Here is a 9,179-nt window from a genome sequence, read left to right on the forward strand (position 1 = left end):
ATGAGCTGCGTAATATTAATATGAATTGGCGATATCTGATTATCACAGTTACACGTCCAGTAAAAGCTCTCTTCACTTTTGTCCACTCAGTAATCACTGTAGTAAAGTCAACTTCAACTTGAAGAACTTAGAACAGATGCAGCCCAGTACCTTTGCTGCCACAACTTGAAATGTTTACAATTTTAATAAAGGAAACGTGCAGTGGAATAAAAATATCTCATAAAGATCCAGTTATTGAAAAGACTACAATTTATTTTTAAATCGACAAAACTGATTGTGTAATGATACATTACTGGATTGTAGAAATTTAAAATTAATATAGGGCAGATCAGATCAGATCAGATCAGACACTAAGGTTTTGGTGCAAAAATAAGGTTCAGATTAAAATAATGGGTGTATTTAATGTACGTAAATTATTAGATATCACGAAGTTACATGTCAGCATTTTTACCACAAATAAATTTATACAGAAGTTACAAACAAGCAATACATAAAAACAAACAAATAGAAAAAAAGACAGATATAGAAATGAAGCTCAGATTAAGAGTAGGGGAAGGCCAGAAATCTGCATAACTAAGGATTTGGATATTAAAATTGCAAAGGATGCGATAAAAGAAATGTAGGGATGTGATCAAGAAATGCAACTAAAGTGGAACTGTATAAAGATCGATAAGTTTGAGAGAGAGAGAGAGAGAGAGAGAGAGGAAGTGTAGAATCAAATGAATAGAGAAAAAATATAAGTAGGCCTATTTATTGGAAGTGAGAATAATGAGAAAGAAAACTTATGTGTAGGTGGAGTAGTGAAAAACTGAAAATGAGCGCAAATAGCAAGAGTGAATAATAATAGCGAAAAAGTGTTAAGAGAATTGAATAAGTGACAACAAGAAAGTGGTGCTAAAATTTGAACTTTGTAACAGTAAAATAATATAAAAGAAAAATAGGAGAAAAGGTCAATGAAAAAATTAGGGTAAATGACACAATATGATAATGTATAGACAAAGTGAAATTAAGATTTTAGTGAATATTAGAGAAAAAGGGGGGGTTGAAAGAAGTAGCCTATGTATTATCTCTGGTCCTCGTCCTGGTCCTTGTCCGGGTCCTGGTCCTGGTCCTGGTCCGGGTCCTGGTCCTGGTCCTGGTCCTGGTCCGAGTCCTGGTCCTGGTCCGGGTCCTGGTCCTGGTCCTGGTCCTGGTCCCGGTCCGGGTCCTGGTCCTGGTCCTGGTCCGGGTCCGGATCCTGGTTCTGGTCCTGGCCCTGGTCCTGGTCCTGGTCCGGGTCCTGATCCTGGTCCTGGTCCTGGTCCCGGTCCTGGCCCTGGTCCTGGTCCTGGTCCGGGTCCTGGTCCTGGTCCGGGTACTGGTCCTGGTTCTGGTCCTGCTTCTGGTCCTGGTCCTGGTCCGGATCCTGGTCCTGGTCCGGGTCCGGATCCTGGTTCTGGTCCTGGTCCGAGTCCTGGTCCTGGTCCTGGTCCGGGTCCTGGTCCTGGTCCCGGTCCGGGTCCTGGTCCGGGTCCGGATCCTGGTCCTGGTCCTGGTCCTGATCCGGGTCCTGGTCCCGGTCCTGGTCCCGGTCCTGGCCCTGGTCCTGGTCCGGGTCCTGGTCCTGGTCCGGGTCCTGGTCCTGGTCCGGATCCTGGTTCTGGTCCTTGTCCTGGTCCGGGTCCTGGTTCTGGTCCTGGTCCTGGTCCAGGTCCTGGTCCTGGTCCTGGTCCGGCGGGTCCGGGTCCTGGTCCTGATCCGGGTCCTGGTCCTGGTCCGGGTCCTGGTCCTGGTTCTGGTCCTGGTCCTGGTCCTGGATACAGCAGTTTTCCTTTGTTCAAACATATTAAATTGCCCTTTCATATCATTTTTGTTGTATTTCTTTCTACGTTTTACCCTGATTACCTGTAATTTGTAAGTACGTTTCATGCAGTTTTTATTTCTTCCACCAGACAGTATTGTTATACCATAAAGAAATTTAAAGAAAAAAAAATGGTCTTGTGGAATGAGAAAAACGCTAAGAAAATAACATCCCAAGATAATACTGCTACATAATCAGTGCATTGATAAGCATATATTTTTCACGAAGAAGTATACAATGGTAATACTTATCATTTAAAATTATTTGGACCACAAAAAGCAGCAAATATTCTTCATTTAACAAAGGAAATCGGATGTTGTATTCACTCACAAATTCAAAGCTACAAATCTCTTGAAGTAATTTCCAAAAGAACCGCTCATGTTATTGCAAGAGCGCAGTGAACAAAATCTATTTTATAGTACAACTTCTGTCACTTATATATGTCACCAAAGTTACACTTATTTCTAGTTTAATTTCATGGTAAATTTAAAAATAAATACCAGGAAATTATCCGTGTATCCAAATTAGCCGAGTTTTCCCTATTGATTAGGAATTATATAGCAATAAGTTTTTCGAGAAATAATACTAAGAGATTAATTATCAAGGAAGTACAGTAATTTAGAGTAAGGTAAATAAAAATTACAAATTTTACTGAATAGAAGCTTGTGTGGAATTGAGGGCAATTTTAGCTACAGAACTACGACGGCACGAGAAGGCAATAGCAGAATGCAGTTAATTCTCAGTTAGCAAGATGCAGTGTTCACAACAGTAATTCAGAAAACGGGAAACTTCTATAACTCTATGATATGCCAAAGCATTTAATATTATCTGGAAAATGAAATTATGATTTAACAACATTCAAACATTATACTAATTTTATAATATTATAAAACTATTTTATCTTCCTGTATTTAAGGTGCGATTACAATTGTAGCTGTAGATTTAATTTTTCTAGAATTTGTCTTTATTAAATTGGTCTTTTCAAAATTATTTCACACATATGTACAATACATATGCACTCATGTAGGCCTAATGGATACGAATAGGAAACTACACTGTGTAGCTGATAATAATTTATTTAACTGTTCTAATGTTGTTATGTTAATGCCGATTATTGTATATTATTTCAGGCACCTACCATCTGCCCAAAGCCATTTCGTATGTTTTTTTTTTTTAATTGCAAGAAAACTCAATATTTTGTGTACAATGTAAATTTAATATCGGTAACATTAAGTAACATCCAGTGTTATACTTAAAATATTGGTACAGTAACCATTTAGATTATATAAACGCAAATAATTTATTTTTATTAGCGTTTCTCGAAAGGATACATGCTTCAGTTGCCTTTGATATAACATTGTTAGTCCGAAATTACATTTATGACTATTAATCGCTCTTTAATTGTTCCCTTTAATTTACATTTCCAAAAAAAAAAAAAAAAAGAACATGACAAAGAGATTTATCAACTTACTTTAAATGATTTTTAATCCAAATAGGCCTAATATTCAAAGAAAATTCTGGACGCTGTTTTCTTCTCATAATTATGTAAATAATTTATATTTAACTATATATCTAATTGTTTTTGTAACGGCTGCTCAGAGTTCGCTGTGGTGCTCCATGGATGGGTAATTTTTTAAAACATTGATCTGCGAGTATTGCATGATATTTCGTAAATTATAAAATATTACGGAACTCATGTTCAATAAAAATGATTTGTAAGTTTTCTGAAACTAGTTATGATAGTAAAGGGAAGTTGACAGAGTCCCTTTTCTTTATTCTTTGTAACTTATTTAATTTGCAAAAATAAACTGTACGAACTGTATGCTTTCAACGGTTTCACTACATCTAATACAGTTACTTAACCTTTATTTTAAAAAAATATTTGTAGAGTGGAATAGATTGTACAACTAATTTCATCTTCGGAATATGTATGATAAGAACTTCCTTGTGTTAAATATTAACGTACCTTGTTAACATGTTTCGACCTATTTTCAGTAATCTTCGGAACTGGTCGTTGTTGGTCTTGGCGCCTCTTGTTTCCTGTGTTGGTGCGTTCGTAGTGTAGAGTCAACACACAACTCAATTTCAAAACTACGAACGCACCAACACAGGAAACAAGATGCGCCAAGACCAACAACGACCAGTTCCGAAGATTACTGAAAATAGGTCGAAACATGTTAACAAGGTACGTTAATATTTAACACAAAGTTCTTATCATACATATTCCGAAGTGATACAGTGTTAAAAGTTGTGTAATCAAGATGTATAACTAATTTCAGTTGGCTCTAAATACATTGATACAAATGGTGCGAACTTGAGAAAGAGCCTAAACTATGTTTTTCCTTGGTATCACTAAATTTAAATGTACTTATTATCTGTTTCTATGTAGAACGGGAACATTGGGATATTTTCTTAGAAATCGTCCTTTTACTTTTCAAAAATCCCTGTTTTTCAGATGTCATTCATTAAAATCCTTTGCTCTAATATAAATTTCAGTGGTGTAATTTGAGCGAGCTAATCTAGAGAACTGAAATGTGAGGATTCGATCGTTAAGTGTAACTGAAGTGGAGCTGAGGAAAAGATCTAGGAATAATTAGTTAAGTGTTAAGGAGAAGACGCATAGAATAAACCAGTGAAAGGGAAATTAGTAAAGAGAGTTAAAATAAGTCATAAATGGTAAATAACCAACACTGAGTGTTTTATGTAGTACAGAGAGGAAGAATCTGGGAAGTGCAGTAGACAATAAATGAAAGTGAGTGCAAGTAGGGAGAAGATATACCAATGAAACAGAAAGAGATATAAGTGAATTGAAGAAGACTACTAAGGAAGTTACTACAAACATTCGAATTTTGTAACATTGAATGAATGCAAGAGTAAAATTCTGAGAAAATGTAAGTGAAAAATAGGGAAAATAATGTAGTACAGTAAAACGTAGAATATAGATACGTAAAAATTAGTGAATTTTAGTCAGAGATAAATATGCTTGAAGATAAAAAATTAGGGATAATAGTAATAGAAGATAGCAATGACAGTAGAAGAGGATTAGTTGGATTGTAGCCGAGAGTGTTTCTAAACAAGAGTAATGTACACAAGTATTGCATAGTTATCAGGAATAGGATAGACAGAAGATAAAGAGTATTACAACTACTACTACTACTACTACTGCTGCTGCTGCTGCTACTACTACTACTATTGCAACTACTACTGCTATTGCTGCTAATATAAATTGTTGTTTTCTATTTGTTTTTACAATGAAACGACTTAAGAGCCATAATCAGATAGTTCACCCTTTTCAATGTACCAAAATAAAAAGAAAATAATTGTTATTAAAATGAATTTTGCTGCACTCATCTCAAAGTTTAGTGTGCTGTGATTTCCGAAAACGGTTAACAGCTACTCACTAACGTGTGCTTAATAGTAATATATTTTTTAATTTCTGTAGTGACTCTTGTCTTCGTCTCCCTCTGGAACTGAATTGATATTCTCACTGAATCAGTTATACTGGCTTAAATATTTAATACTGGGTTGCAAGGGACAGTGAAGTGCATTCCATAACCTCTCCTATCCAAAACCCAACCTCAACCTGCTCGTGGTGCAACCTGCTTTTACAGATGAGGCTCTGGGGACCGAGTATTGGCGGTATAACCACACCATCAGGAATAGAGGAAATGCTATTTCATCTCTTACGCTGGCCTGCCACTGCGTAGAAATGTTCGACAAGTGGTACTTGTGAGAAAGGTCGGTGGACTCTAAAACTCCTCCCGGCCAGGTCCGATGGACCCATTAACCAACGACAGGTGTGGCCTTCCAGTCATACTGGGGGTTTACGTGAGTGGGTGATGTAACCACCATTACAAACAAAAAATTGGTGCCCACTTAAAAAACGGTTACACTTATGCTAATCTGTGAAGTTCTACTTGATGGATCCACCACAGAGAAATATTGGAGAGCAAGAACGCTATTGGCTTCGTTGCCAAAGCCCGGCATTAGATAACAACAACAACAACAACAACATATTTAATACTTTAATTTAGACGTGTAGTTGCAAAATCAGATACATCACTTTTTTTCCGAAATGAGTTAATGTTGTATTTCATATCTTCATATGATTCTACAACTGTTATAGCACTGTTATGCTCCAAAGCCAGATACATAACATGGATTTGTATAATGAAAAAGAGAATTGGTTGCAAATCCTTAGTTCCTTGCAAACGTTTTTCCTTCGTACTGAAAAATTATGTTTTGATTTTGCAACTATACGCCTCAATTCACTAATGGAACGGGTCTTATAATCTTCACATAACCGATACACACTCTTACCCACCCATGCACACGACAGACACAAGCTGTCACTGGCCTTCATAGATTATTTCCGATACATGTAAATCTTATTTTAAGGGGAGATGTTGTATAAATTGAATTCTTACCTATTTTATGATAATTTCTTCATTTTTGTATATACAAATATCATTGCTGCAACAATTTAAATTTGAGATTACTTACTTATGACTTTTAAGGAACCCAGAGATTCATGGCCACCGTCACATACGCTCATCATCGGCCTCTATCCTCATCAAGATAATCCAATTTCTACCATCATATCCCACATCACTCAAGTCCATTTTAATATTATCCTCTAATCTATGTCTCGGCCTTCCCAAAGGTCTATTTCTCTCAAGCCTCTCAACTAACAATCTATATTCATTTTGGAGTCGCCCATTTGAGTTTAGTAAAAATAATTGGGGCAGAAATGTTGGGGGGGGGGGAGTATCAAGGCACAGTAGGTCACGATAGTGAATATATCTGAGCCATTTTTAAGATAAGTTCAAAACCTCTTTGTCATTTTACTCCTAACAGAACATTCTTTAAAATGGTTGTATCATAAATTTGATATTCGTTTTCAAAATGTGAAAATAAAGAATACATCTTAAGAATCAATTTTGGAGATACCATTAGAGAAACATGTGAGGATATTATTTTATCAAATGCAACAAAATAACAAATCTCTGTTACACAGAAAGTTTCCTAATTATCTAAGAATGTGTGTTTCAAATAAAATCCATGTATTAATAGTTCGAAGATATAAAAATATTCACTCTTTGTATGAGAATGAAGCAAAAAATTAAAGTTACCAGAAATTGCAATTAAAATTTAGTGTAATTTAAAAACTCTGTGCTTTAAAAATAACAGCCTAAAGGGTTATATAAATGTGCATTAAATTTTGTGCGATGAAATTTTGAAATTTCAAAGATTATTTTAAACAAAGAATTTTTCTTTTTAAAAATTCACTCGTTTTCCACCACATTTTAACCATTCTTGTTCTTTGAAAACCCTATGCATCATAGTTTTAAAGATAGCGCTGCAGTAGTTGACAAGGGCATATATCCTCATTAAATTTCATGCCATATATATTTCTCACATATTAAAGTGTATTTTACAGCAAAAACATTATTTTTCATTCAATGGTTTTCCACCATATTAAAGCCATCCTCCCTCCTCAACATCGCAAGTAGCATTTGCAATGAATTTTCCTATTCCTTTTCTTTTTGTATTAAAGTTTTATTTTCTCATTGCTTATCTATTTTTATTTAATTAACATTAAGCAGGAATCTGAATGTTTATAGAATAATCCATTAACTGTACGTAAAAAAAAGAAAATATGACGCCCGAAGTTAATTTCACCTCTGTCCATTTCAAGTGGTGGATAGTGGTGAGAGTTGCTGGGAAATATACGAATATATTCCCGCATTATTGGCAATTAGTTCGGTTTGGTTAAGTGGTCATAATTTCACCTTAAAACATTGGCGATGAAAGAGTAATGGAACAGAGGAAAAATTCTCTCCGGCGCCGGGTTTTCAGCTCTTGTGGATAAAGCATCAGCACATAGAGCTGAAAACCCGGGTTCAAATCCAGGCGCCGGAGAGAATTTTTCTCCATTCCTTTACTCTTTCATCGTATTATGATGCAGAATATCTGCATGGAAATATCATATGTACTTCGGTACATTAGAATAATATATATGATATGCGTAAATCACTTCGTGATTTAAGACGGCGATTATTCCGTCGGATCCCTACCAACTAGTCACTCATAACGAGTGCACCTCAGCACATGTGTGGACTTCAGTCCTACGTTCATAGACGTCTATGACGTAGTGCAGAGGGCGGCCACTAGAGGGAACCCAAGAGTTGGAACTTAAACTGAGACGATTTTGTCCAACGCCGGGTTGGGTATCCGGTGTGGCTTAGCGGATAAAGCATCAGCACATAGAGCTGAAAACCCGGGTTCAAATCCCGGCGCCGGAGAGAATCTTTCTCCGTTCCATTACTCTTTCATCGTATGATGACGCAGAATATCTGCATGGAAATATCATGTGTACTTCGGTACATTAAAATAATATATATTAAAACATTGAGTTTAGAAAAAAATATTTCAAAATTTTTACCATGTTTCCTTATTAAACTGAAAGCTAGGATGGAGTTTTTAATGTTGCTGTTGTTTTCTAATACCAGGCGTTTGACAATAAAATCACTTGTCCTCCTGCACTCCAATATTTTTCAAAGATATTGTCATGGTCAGCCACTGAAGCACAGATTTTGAGGGAGTTGTTAATGTAGTTTCAGACAAAATATCACATAATTTTAAAAACTGCTAGCCATTCATAATTATTAACTACATTCAAGAAAACAAAGCAAATGTATGAACTTACCTTACAGTAAGTCCATTGCCATCCAAACATTAATTTCAGTGCACTCTAGTGACAGCAAGAGAAAAAAGGATTTCTTAGGACTGAGGTTAAAAAAAAATAACTAAGAAAAAACGTAAATCTCTTTCCTATTGTATGGCCATAAAGATATAATTAATTCATAATGTACAGGTCCAAACGTTTCTAAGCGTGATGTGCCTATCAGGAAACAAAATATTTAAATGGAAAATGCGACCACAAGTGTCTATTTATCGCTATATTGAGTGGAACCAAGGGACGGAGTGTGATATTCAGACATATTGTTAGAACATAAAGAAACAGGTCGCCAAATAAAATGAAAGGTTTGATGATAGGTAACATTAAGGAGTATATATAAATTACTATTACTCTAACAGAAGCTTTACTATGAACAAGTGGGGAGAGAAACATGGGAACACTCGGAGGGCAATCTATCTGAAAGTGGCTCTTAGAAGTACAATATTTATACTACTTACGCCTCAAACGACAACAAAGCAAACAAAATATATACCTTAAACAAGACCAACACGTCGTTGTTGTTTCCTCATCTTCATCTTCCGTTGCTAAGTGCTCCAATGATGGTCCAGGCATGGAACCTGGCAAGGATTCAGGCAT

General features: G+C 36.0%; 1 non-coding gene across 1 annotated transcript; it reads left to right on the plus strand.

Annotated features, from left to right (window-relative positions):
• The first annotated feature begins 8,073 nt into the window (after positions 1–8,073).
• Positions 8,074–8,145, plus strand: TRNAY-AUA (transfer RNA tyrosine (anticodon AUA)). The gene has a single exon. It is a non-coding gene; the product is annotated as a tRNA-Tyr (tRNA).
• Positions 8,146–9,179: the final 1,034 nt, after the last annotated feature.

This window comes from Periplaneta americana, chromosome 3, assembly GCF_040183065.1.
Source record: "Periplaneta americana isolate PAMFEO1 chromosome 3, P.americana_PAMFEO1_priV1, whole genome shotgun sequence".
Classification (NCBI taxonomy): Eukaryota; Metazoa; Arthropoda; class Insecta; order Blattodea; family Blattidae; genus Periplaneta; species Periplaneta americana.